The sequence below is a fragment of the Lepus europaeus genome, chromosome 1, assembly GCF_033115175.1.
Source record: "Lepus europaeus isolate LE1 chromosome 1, mLepTim1.pri, whole genome shotgun sequence".
Classification (NCBI taxonomy): Eukaryota; Metazoa; Chordata; class Mammalia; order Lagomorpha; family Leporidae; genus Lepus; species Lepus europaeus.
Window position 1 is genome coordinate 135,556,984 of NC_084827.1, and position 10,940 is coordinate 135,567,923.

Genomic DNA, 10,940 nt, shown 5'->3' on the forward strand with positions numbered 1-10,940 from the left:
TTAGCAGAAATGCTGTCCCTCACAGGGCTCCAAGCTGGACTCACATCAGGCTTTTCTGCAGCTTTTTGCCAGTGTCTTGGGCTGTTGCAGTCTGGTCTCACCTCTCTCTCTCTCTCTCTCTCTCTCTCTCTCTCTTTTTCTCTAAAGGCAGATTTGAAAGGCAGATTTAAGCAGAGGCAGAGAAAGAGAAAGGTCTTCCATCCACTGGTTTACTCCCCAAATGGCTGCAACAGCTGGAGCTGGGCCAAGCCAAAGCCAGAAGACTGGACCTTCTTCTGGGTTTCCCATGCAGGGGTAGGGTCCCAAGCACTTGGGCCATCTTCTACTATTTTCCCAGGCCATAACAGAGAGCTGGATTGGAAGTGGAGTGGCCAGGACTCAAACCAGATGCCAGCACTGCAGACCGGGGCTTTAACATGTTATGCCACAATGCTGGCCCTCACCTCACTTTCCAAAGCTGGTGCTGAGGCTCTTGGCTGTTGGAGTCCTGAGTTCCTATCACTGTCTTTGAATCCTATCCTATGGTTTCCCTTTTTCTTTTTAAAGATTTTATTTATTTATTTGAGAGGTAGAGTAACAAACAGAGAAAAGTAGAGACACAGAAAAAGGTCTTCCATTTGCTGGCTTACTCCTCAAATGACCACAATGGTCAGAGCTGAGCTCAGCTGAAGCAAGGATCCAGGAGCTTCTTCTGGGCCATGCACATGAGTTCAAGGGCCCAAGTACTTGGGCCATCTTTCACTGCTCTCCCAGACCATCAGCAGGCAGCTGGATCAGAAGTGGAATAGCCAGGACTCCAACGGGCACCCATATGGGATGCTGGTGCCATAGGCGAAGGCTTAGCCTACTAAGCCACAGTGCCATCCTTTACCTCCATCTTCTGGTTAAGACCCATCAAGTTGCTGGGCATTTTTAATAAGTTTTGGTTAATAAATGGATATGCCTTATTATTTGCATGTTTGTTTATTTCATTCTTTTAGGAGAGTTTTTTAGGAGAGTTTTTTTCCTGTTATATCATTTACACTGTTTTTCTGTTCTGTTATATTAATCTGAGGGAATCCTATGTTTTCTATTCAATTTACAAATGGACTCAGTGAGTTCACTTGGCATTCTACAGAGAAAGCAGCAGGCCCTTATTACCAAGGTAACAGAATATGGTAGATGCCATCTAAAGTAGAGCCAAATCTAGAGATCCTTCTATTTTTCTTTGGACATTCAATGATCTCTCTGATGCGAATAGGACTCTATGCAGCTGCGGGAAGTTGTGTGATGAGTTGGCATCTGCTAGGTTGGTTAGAAAGCTCCATTTGCTTTCATGGTCTCCTGTCTATCCTCTGCCTCTCCACGCATCCCTCATTTCTTTTGTTATATTAGCCTGTTTGAAGCAGTTGAGGGTTTCTTTTACAAACCAGGCTTCATTCAGTGGTTATTACAGCTCTAAGCCATGGCTAGTGATGAGCTACAAATGTTTGTATATCACAGAAATAATAAAGATTTAATTGGACAAAAGACCTCAGAGTCTGATATTTTAAATTCATTTATTTATATAAAGGGAACAGATTTTATGTATTTCATGTATACAGTTCTAAGAACATAATGACACTCCCCACCATTCCCTTCCCCGCCTCCACCTCCCTCCTCCCTCATTTCTGATTTTTCCTTTAATTTGAGCAATGACATACTTTCAACTTACTTTATAGTCACAAGTTGAATCTTCCACTAGAAAAGGAACTCAATAAGTGGTGAGTAGAAAAACCACAGTTCTTCAGGCGTATGGATAAGGGCTACAAAAAAATCAAATCTCAAAATCTCAATTTCACTATGTTATACATAGCATTATTTTTACACTCTTTATTAATTACTGCAAATCAGAGGAAACATGATATTAGTCTTTTGGGGACTAATTTATTTCACTAAGTGTAATGGTCTACAATTGCATCCATTTTGTTGCAAAAGACAGGTTTTCACTCTTTTTAACAATCAAGTAATATTATATGGTGTATGTATGCTATGTTTTCTGATTCAGTCTCTTGTGATTCGTCTCTGGCTGCATTTGGAAATGACATAGCATAAAGGAGCATCTTGCAAATGGACGTTGAACTTTGGAGTCATTGTCACCTAGCATTGTCTAGTGGTTAAGAGCACAAGTTCTGGAGGAAGATGAACTAGGCTGAAGTCCCTGTCCTCTTCTGTGTGACCTTTGACCAGTGACTTCACCCTGGTAAACTTCTGGTTACCAGTCAGCACAATGGAATTGATACTAATGCTTCTTCGTAGCGTTGTTGGTGATTACTGAATTAGAAAATAATTTGTATGGTTCCTGACAAATAGAAAATAATCAGTGTGCCCAAGTTGTTATTATTTTCATTATTCTTACAACTAGTCAATATCTAAATCAGTACTGCATATTCATATCTGTGTCTTTTTCATTTTTATATAATAAATCCACTTGTTCTCATTTAAAAGAAGAAATTTTAGGGATCAGCGAGTTGGACATTTGAGGTAGAATTCAGTTCTTAGCAAGAGTAAGCTGGAAGAGAATGCTAAGAGTGTAAAACCCTTCCTTAAAGGCCTTTGGACTGGGCTATTCCATGTTTTCCTCAAGTAAGATCAGTTCTCCAGATGTCAGATTTCTGTTGCTTGCCTTTCAATTCTCTCCTTTCTCTCTGACTTTCTCAATTCTTTCCCCTTGAATTTGTTTTCTGAAAGAGTGTGTTGGCTGGCGCCATGGCTCACTAAGCTAATCCTCTGTCTGCGGTGCCAGCACCCTGGGTTCTAGTCTCGGTTGGGGCGCCGGTTCTGTCCTGGTTGCTCCTCTTCCAGTCCAGCTCTCTGCTGTGGCCCGGGAGTGCAGTGGAGGATGGCCCAGGTCCTTGGGCCCTGCACCCACATGGGAGACCAGGAGGAAGCACCTGGCTCCTGGCTTCGGATTGGCGCAGTGCGCCAGCCGCAACGCGCCAGCCGTAGCGGCCACTTGGGGGGTGAACCAATGGAAGGAAGACCTTTCTCTCTGTCTCTCTCTCTCTCATTGTCTAACTCTGCCTGTCAAAAAAAAAAAAGAGTGTGTCAAATTTTTCCTAGGCTTACTGTTCTCCAAGGTCAGTTTAGCTCTTTAAGGCTCTGAGTGGTATTTTAAATACTGTCACAACTTCATTAGTTATTTATGTTCTTTTACAGTTTTTTCCTTAATGCAGTCAATTCTCTTTCAAAAATATCTTTGTATATCTTATCCTTCTTTTTAGATGTTATAGAAGCAATGCTCTAAAATATTTGTTTTTCAGAACAAATCTTTGTAAAAATACAGCCTTCCAATTTTATCATATTATCTTGATTATCTTGCCAAAACTTTTCAAAGGACTTCACACTGTTTATTTTGTGTATTCTTATCTTTGAAAGAAGGCAGGTTTATTTTGACCTGTTATTTGAATAAAAATTAACATGATACATTCTCTTCGGGTCTGCTCACTGTTTTGTTTGACATTTTTCATTCCTCCTCTCGTATTTTATGATAAAAAGAGGTGATATAGATTCATATTAATGGTTTGGTTATTAGGCAGGCTGAGAAGGATGGAGAGAAAATTGGAGCATGAGCGGTCTCAGAAGGAGCAGAAGGAAAACTATATCTATCTGTTGAGGCAACCAGATTTCTATTTCTAGTCATTGATTTTAGGCTCATGACATCATTTTCTTGTTGTCTGTTGCAAATCTGGGCACATGTTGTTTTTGTTAGGAAAATGCCTCAGAATTGGGAGTCATTCCTTAGTGGGAAGGTGACAGAGGGTACTTCAAAATGTTCACGGAAAAACGGAAGTGCGTACACAGCCTTTTCAGAACTCGCATTTCCATTAGCCTAGTGCTTCCGCCTCCGAGGATTTTTTGATGAAGCACTGAAACCGACTCCAACGCAAGCAGTTTCTTTAATTCCTCCCAACTGCTCTCTCCCTTTCTCCCTCTCTTTTCTCTCTTCCTCTCTTTAGAAAGAATCTCCATTAGTTCAGAAATGTATTCCTTCATACTAGGGAGGGATGATTCATAATGGCGAATTAAGGTTGGCTGAACTCCCAATTTCTTTATCTGTTTGACATTTTAAAAAAAGATTATTCATTTGAAACAGAGTTACAGAGAGAGAGAGAGAGAGTGAGAGAGAGAGAGAGAGAGAGAGAGAGAGAGAAAGAGAATATTCCATCTGTTGGTGATATTCCATTCCCTGACTGGGTCAGGCCGAAGCCAAGAACCCCCTCTGGGTCTCCCACATAGATGGCAGGGACCCAAGCAATTGGGCCATCTTGGGCCATCTTGGGCTGCTTTTCCAGGTGCATTAGCTGGGGGCTGTATGGAATGGAGCAGCCAAGACTTGAACACCACAACTTGCCACAACAGATTCCTGTTTGACACAGTTTGCTCTCAGGGCACTATGCAATGATGCAAGGGGTCCAATAGGAATTGTCCTTCTCTGTCCTTGTGTCACTTTCTTGTTACCCTACATGGCTGAGTACACTGCACGAGGGCTCCTAGCTGAGTGGAGTTGAAATCCATGCTTCTGATCAAGCTGTGTGACATCCAGCAGGGCTGCCCCCACCAAGAGGCCTATAAAACCTTGCTTATTTGCCAGGCTAGGGACCTGAGTACACCCAGAGCAAGTGCCTTTAGCACTGACTAATAATGGCCCACGCAGTATTAGGTGAGTTTGCAGGCTGTGCTTTCTAAGAAAGATCTTTCATTAGCTTTTGATGCCTTGCTTTAATCTTCTTGTGTCTGGGTTATCCCTGAGAAGAATTCCCTTTCAAACCTTGCTAATTTCTCAGCTAGTAGGGGAAGTTTTAACTCTACTTTTCTGTCTGCACGCTTATGAGAAATCTCTATTATTAAAAATGTATGGGGCTGACATTGTGGAGCAGCTACACATTCTGTGTTAGAGTACTGCACGCTGTATTGGAGAGCTGGGCTGAGTCACAGCTGCCCCACTTCTGATCCAGCTCACTGCTAATGTGCCCGGGAAAGCAGCAAGTGATGGCTCAAGTGTTTGGGCCCCTACCCCCACGGGGGAGACCTGGATGGAGTTTCAGGCTCCTAGGTCTTCGACTTGACCAGCCTCAGTCATCGTGGATATTTGGGGAGTGAATGAGCAGGTGGATGACCTCTCTTCCTCCCTCTCTTCTTCACTTTGGCTGTCAAATAAGCAAATATATAAACAATAAATAAATAAAAAAATTTAAGAAATATTTTAAGTATGGGGTGGGCTTTTGGCATAGAGATTAAGATAAAGCTTGTCAGTCAGCACTGCATGTTCAAATGCCTGGATTCAAGGCCCAGCTCAGTTTTCTGTTCCAGCTTCCTGCTATTGCGCACCTTTGGAGGCAGCAAGTAATAGCTCATGCGGTTGGGGCCCTGCCACCCATGTGGGATGCCCAGGTTGAGTCTCCTGGCTTTGGCCTGACCCAGCCCTGGCTGTTGTGGCCATTTGGGGACTGAACCAGTGGATGTCAGATCTTTCTGTCTCTGTCTTTTATTTTCTCTGTCATGTAAAATTAAAACAAATAAAAAATAATTTAAAATTGTATTAAGTAGTTAAAAATATAAAAGAACAAAAAACTTTGTAAAATATTTTTTATCCTATCCCTGTCTTCAATTTGCTGAGTTTCACACCATACTGTCATAGATAATACCATTAATAGTTTATTACAAATGCTTCTATAATTTGTTTATGCACATAAAAAAGTAAACATAAATTCTTCCTTATTTCCTCATTATTCTCTTAAACAGAAGGGGCAAACCATATGGCTGAAATTTTAATTTTTTTTAATCCAAGAATATCTTCAGGGATTTTTTGAATTTGGACATCAAATCACTCCTGACTCTGTTATCTGGCTGCATACTGTTCCATGGCATAAATAATACATTTAACCAATCTCCTCTAAATAAACATTAGGGATGCTTCTTCCCAATCAATTGTTCCTGCAATGTTGAAATAAATAACCTTGTACATTATTCATTTTTCACATGGGAAAATATGTCCGTAGGATACATTCCCAAAAGCAGAAGAGCCAAATGCAATTGTATTTGAATTTGTCATATTGATAGATATTTCCCAGTTGTCATCTATAAGATCCCAACAGTTTATTGTATTTGCACATGAAGTATGAAACTATTTGTGTCTCAAAAGACTTGGTAGAATAGTGCTTCACTAGGGTTTTAGATTTCACTGATGCCGATAGGTGATATTGTAGTGCCATTTTAATTTGTATTTGCCTTACTGTGTGTAAGATCAAGCCATTTATATTTCACTTTATTTCACTCTGTTTATATTCTTTCCCCTTTTTTCTTGGGTTATTGGTTTATTATTGTTTGAATTAATTTTAGGAGCATCTTATATGATAAGTTAATTCTTTGTTAAATAAGTTGTAGATACTTTTTAAACAACAACACTTGTTTAATGTTTGATGATTTTGTTTTTCTTTAATTTTGCCAAGTAGAAGTCTTATTAATATACTGAAAATTCACATTCTTTTTATGGCTTCTGGAATGTTAATGATATTTTGAAATAACTCTTTGAAGCAACTTTATTAAGAAATTCTCAAATGTTTTCTTCTTATTTAGTTACTTTCACATAAACTTTTATTTGTAATTTGTTCCAATACAACAGTTAAGGTGAAAGTTATTTCTACAATTGTTTGTTTTAGATGACTATTCATTCTAAATAACAATAAGACATACATGATCAACCCTTTGATTTGATACTGGAGGATAGTCTATGCAGTTAGACTAAAGAAAGACAAAAGAGGTATATAAATTTTAAAGAAGGCTGAAAAAAATCCCTATTTGCAGATGATAGGATTGTATTCAGAAAACCCAAGGGAATAAAGTGAAAAAGAAATAGTAAAGCAAGAAGAGATTAAATAAGATATTATGGCAACTTGTTATATATGAAAAAATCAATAGCTCTCATATGAAAATAACAGCTATACGAATATGTAACAGGAAAGATTTCATATAGAGCTGCAGCATAACATAGCTACTAATACACTTAATAAAGTATGTGCATGTTTGGAACCCTGTTGAAAAACACCAAAACAAAACCTTGAAAAGCTTGATAGATGCATCTTATTTTGGATAGAGATATTAATAAAGATACCATTTTTCCTAGGTAAGCTTATAAATTGGCATCCCCTTTGCAAAGGTCAATAGTATGTTTTTGAAATACACATGATGCAAAAGAATACATAGAAAAGTAAGTATGAATAGCGAGTAGGATTGTAAAAATGATGATTGAAGGGAGGCCAACACCACCAGATATGAAACCCGTTACAGAGCCTCAAGCTTCCATGCCACCATAGATAGATCAGAGGAATAAACAAGAAGTTCAGGAGTAAACTCCAAAAAATGTTGGGAAATTTTGTACATGATAGGATACAGCCTCAACCCAGTGGGGTAAAGTTGAGGCAGGAGCTAGTTGGTTCTTGTGAACTGCATGTTGTGAATCACCCTGTGAAACCGTGAAATGTCCAGAATGGGTCCCAGCAGCCCCACATCCTGGAAAAGCTAATGAGCATGAAAATGCACTTTGGATTTTGACTAAACCTACAACTTCAGTAGAGAAATAACCTGTTCCTAGGCTAACATGAAGCAATTGCTGAATTTCATCTATACTGATCTGAGCAGGTGTGTGTTATGTTTTCCCAGAGAATACACAGGATGGAAAGGGGTGGAAGGTAGACTTCTTATGAGGGCAAAACAGAATGGTTGTATCCTCTAGGAATCATTTTTAAAAATTGATTTTAAATAATGTGCTTATTATTGAGGAAACAAGGTGTGGTTCTTTCATGCTTTTTAAATGAGCTATTTCACTCAGCGTAAAGGAAACTCTAGGCTGCTAGGATAACCGGCATTTCTTGACTTACAAATGACTTTTGCTTTATTCTGATACTGCCACGGAGAAGACACGGAGACATCGAGAGTCTACCAGCCTGCAGGGAACGGAGGGAGAAAAGCTGTGTGCACTGTTAATTGCTTTCATCAGCGCTCAAGGATTCTTTGGGAAGTAGTTTGGCTTATAGATATAGCTCCAGGTTTTTCATCTCCAGGTGTCCTTGTTCCAGGGTTGTTGTTTTATTGCTTTGCTTGCCTAATTTCACTTTCCCCAATTTTCTAGGTTAAATTCGGATTATTGTTTTTTTTTCAGAGCTGTCTACAATACTGAGAGCTGCTGATGCAGAGATAGGAGGCTGCATTGTGTCAATTAACAAATTCGGGGGTTCAGAGTCATTTGATCTAAGGTGCAGTATAAATGCAAAGCAGACTGCACCACAAACAAAATGCTAATTATTGCAGGCAATGCAGATGCTCCTTTTAAAGGTACCAGCTGTGGATCACCTCTCACTATCATGGGCTGGCCCCTGGAAAAGAACATAAGACATGTGGATGGTGCAAACTGAGGAAAACAAATCATTCTGAGGGATTCCAAACACTGAGGGAAGACAGCTACCAGCATGCTCAGACAAATCAGGACGTCACTTTCTGGAAGACAGCCAGGTCGAATGGGCACTGGAAGACACGGTGAAACACTAGCTCGGTTTTTTAAAACACTGATGAACCATATTTTTGTTTTATTTGTATGTTGTTTTGTGACTTAGAAGGAGTTTGGAATGTCCGTTGAATTTGGACACAATAGAAGCTGAAGCATGAGGACTGCTTCAACATAATTTTTTCCAATATAGGCTGAAGATTTTGAGGCAAATCTGGGTATTTCATTTATACACATTTATTATTCATTATGAAGGCTAGGTAGACACATAAGTGATTATGAAAAAATTAAATTGCTTTCAATTCTCTGTATGATTAAATTGGTCTTTTAATTAATTTATTTGTATCACATAGTCAAAAGATGTTTCCAGAAAATCAATTTGGGTTAACAGACTAGAAGTCATATGGGACCATGAGATGGAAAAGGAATCCTCTGCTAACTTCAGTGGCAAATGTAGTTGCTTTGATCATATGTGAGATTTCCTCCATAATTGTCAAGGAAGGGGCCCAGTATGTTGCACAATTTTTGTCAACAGGATGGAGGAAACATCAATTTTTCAGAAAAGACACTCTAAACGTTTTATTCTGAATGAAATAGAATGCATAGGATCAAAGAAAGGGACATCCAAGTAATATAATATTCCATATTTTTATTTTTTAATTTTTACTATTAAAATTTTACCTATTAATGGAGTACTATGTGATGTTTTGTTACATGTATGTATACATTGAATACTATCATTCAGGATAAATTTGTTTATCTTTTTTTTTCTTTTTTTTATTTATTAAACTTTTATTTAATGAATATAAATTTCCAAAGTACAGCTTATGGGTTACAATGGCTTCCCCCCTCCCATAACTTCCCTCCTGCCCGCAACCCTCCCCTTTCCCGCTCCCTCTCCCCTTCCAATCACATCATGATTCATTTTCAATTCTCTTTATATACAGAAGATCAGTTTAGTATATATTAGGTAAAGATTTCAACAGTTTGCACCATGTAGCAACACAAAATGAAAAAACTACCGTTGGAGTAGTAGTTATAGCATTAAATAACAGTGTACAGCACATTAAAGACAGAGATCCTACATAATATTTTTTTAAAATTAATTAATTTTCTATGCCATTTCCAATTTCACACCAGGTTGTTTTTTTTTTCATTTCCAATTATCTTTATATACAGAAGATCAGTTCAGTATATAATTAGTAAAGACCTCATCAGTTTGTACCCACACAGAAACACAAAGTATAAAAATACTGTTTCAGTACTAGTTATAGCATCACTTCACATTAGACAACACATGAAGGACAGATCCCACATGGGGTGTAAGTACACAGTGACTCCTGTTGCTGACTTAACAATTTGACACTCCTGTTCATGGCGTCAGTAATCTCCCTAGGCTCTAGTCATGAGATGCCAGGGCTATGGAAGCCTTTAGAGTTCGCTGACTTCGATCTTATTCCGATAGGGTCATAGTCAAAGTGGAAGTTCTCTCCTCCCTTCGGAGAAAGGTACCTCCTTCTTTGATGGCCCCGTTCTTTCCACTGGGATCTCACTCACAGAGATCTTTCATTTAGGTCTTTTTTTTTTTTTCCATGATATCTTGGCTTTCCATGCCTACAATACTCTCATGGGCTCTTCAGCCAGATCTGAATGCCTTAATGGCTGATTCTGAGGCCAGAGTGTTGTTTAGGACATCTGCCATTCTATGAATCTGCTGTGTATCCCGCTTCCCATGTTGGATCCTTCTCTCCCTTTTTGATTCTATCAGTTAGTATTAGCAGACACTTGTCTTGTTTGTGTGATCCCTTTGACTCTTAGACCTATCAGAGCCATCAATTGTGAGCTGAAATTGATCACTTGGACTAGTGAGATGGCATTGGTACATGCCACCTTGATGGGATTGTGTTGGAATCCCCTGGCACATTTCTAACTCCACCATTTGCGGCAAGTCCGATTGAGCATGTCCCAAATTGTACATCTCCTCCCTCTCTTTTTCCACTCTTAAATTTAACAGGGATCACTTTTCAGTTAAAATTTCAACACCTAAGAATAATTGTGTGTTAATTACAGAGTTCAACCACTAGTACTAGAACAACAACAACAACAACAACAAATACTAAAAAGGATAAAGTATTACATTGTACATCTAGAGTCGGGACAAGAGCTGATCAGGTCATTATTTCTTATAGTGTCCATTTCACTTAACAGGTTTCCCCTTTGGTGCTCAGTTGTCACCGATCAGGGAAAACAAATGATATTTGTCTCTTTGGGACTGGCTTAATTCACTCAGCACGATGTTTTCCAGATTGCTCCATCTTGTTGCAAATGACTGGGTTTCGTTGTTTCTTACTGCTGTATAGTATTCTATGGAGTACATGTCCCATAATTTCTTTATCCAGTCTACTGTTGATGGGCATTT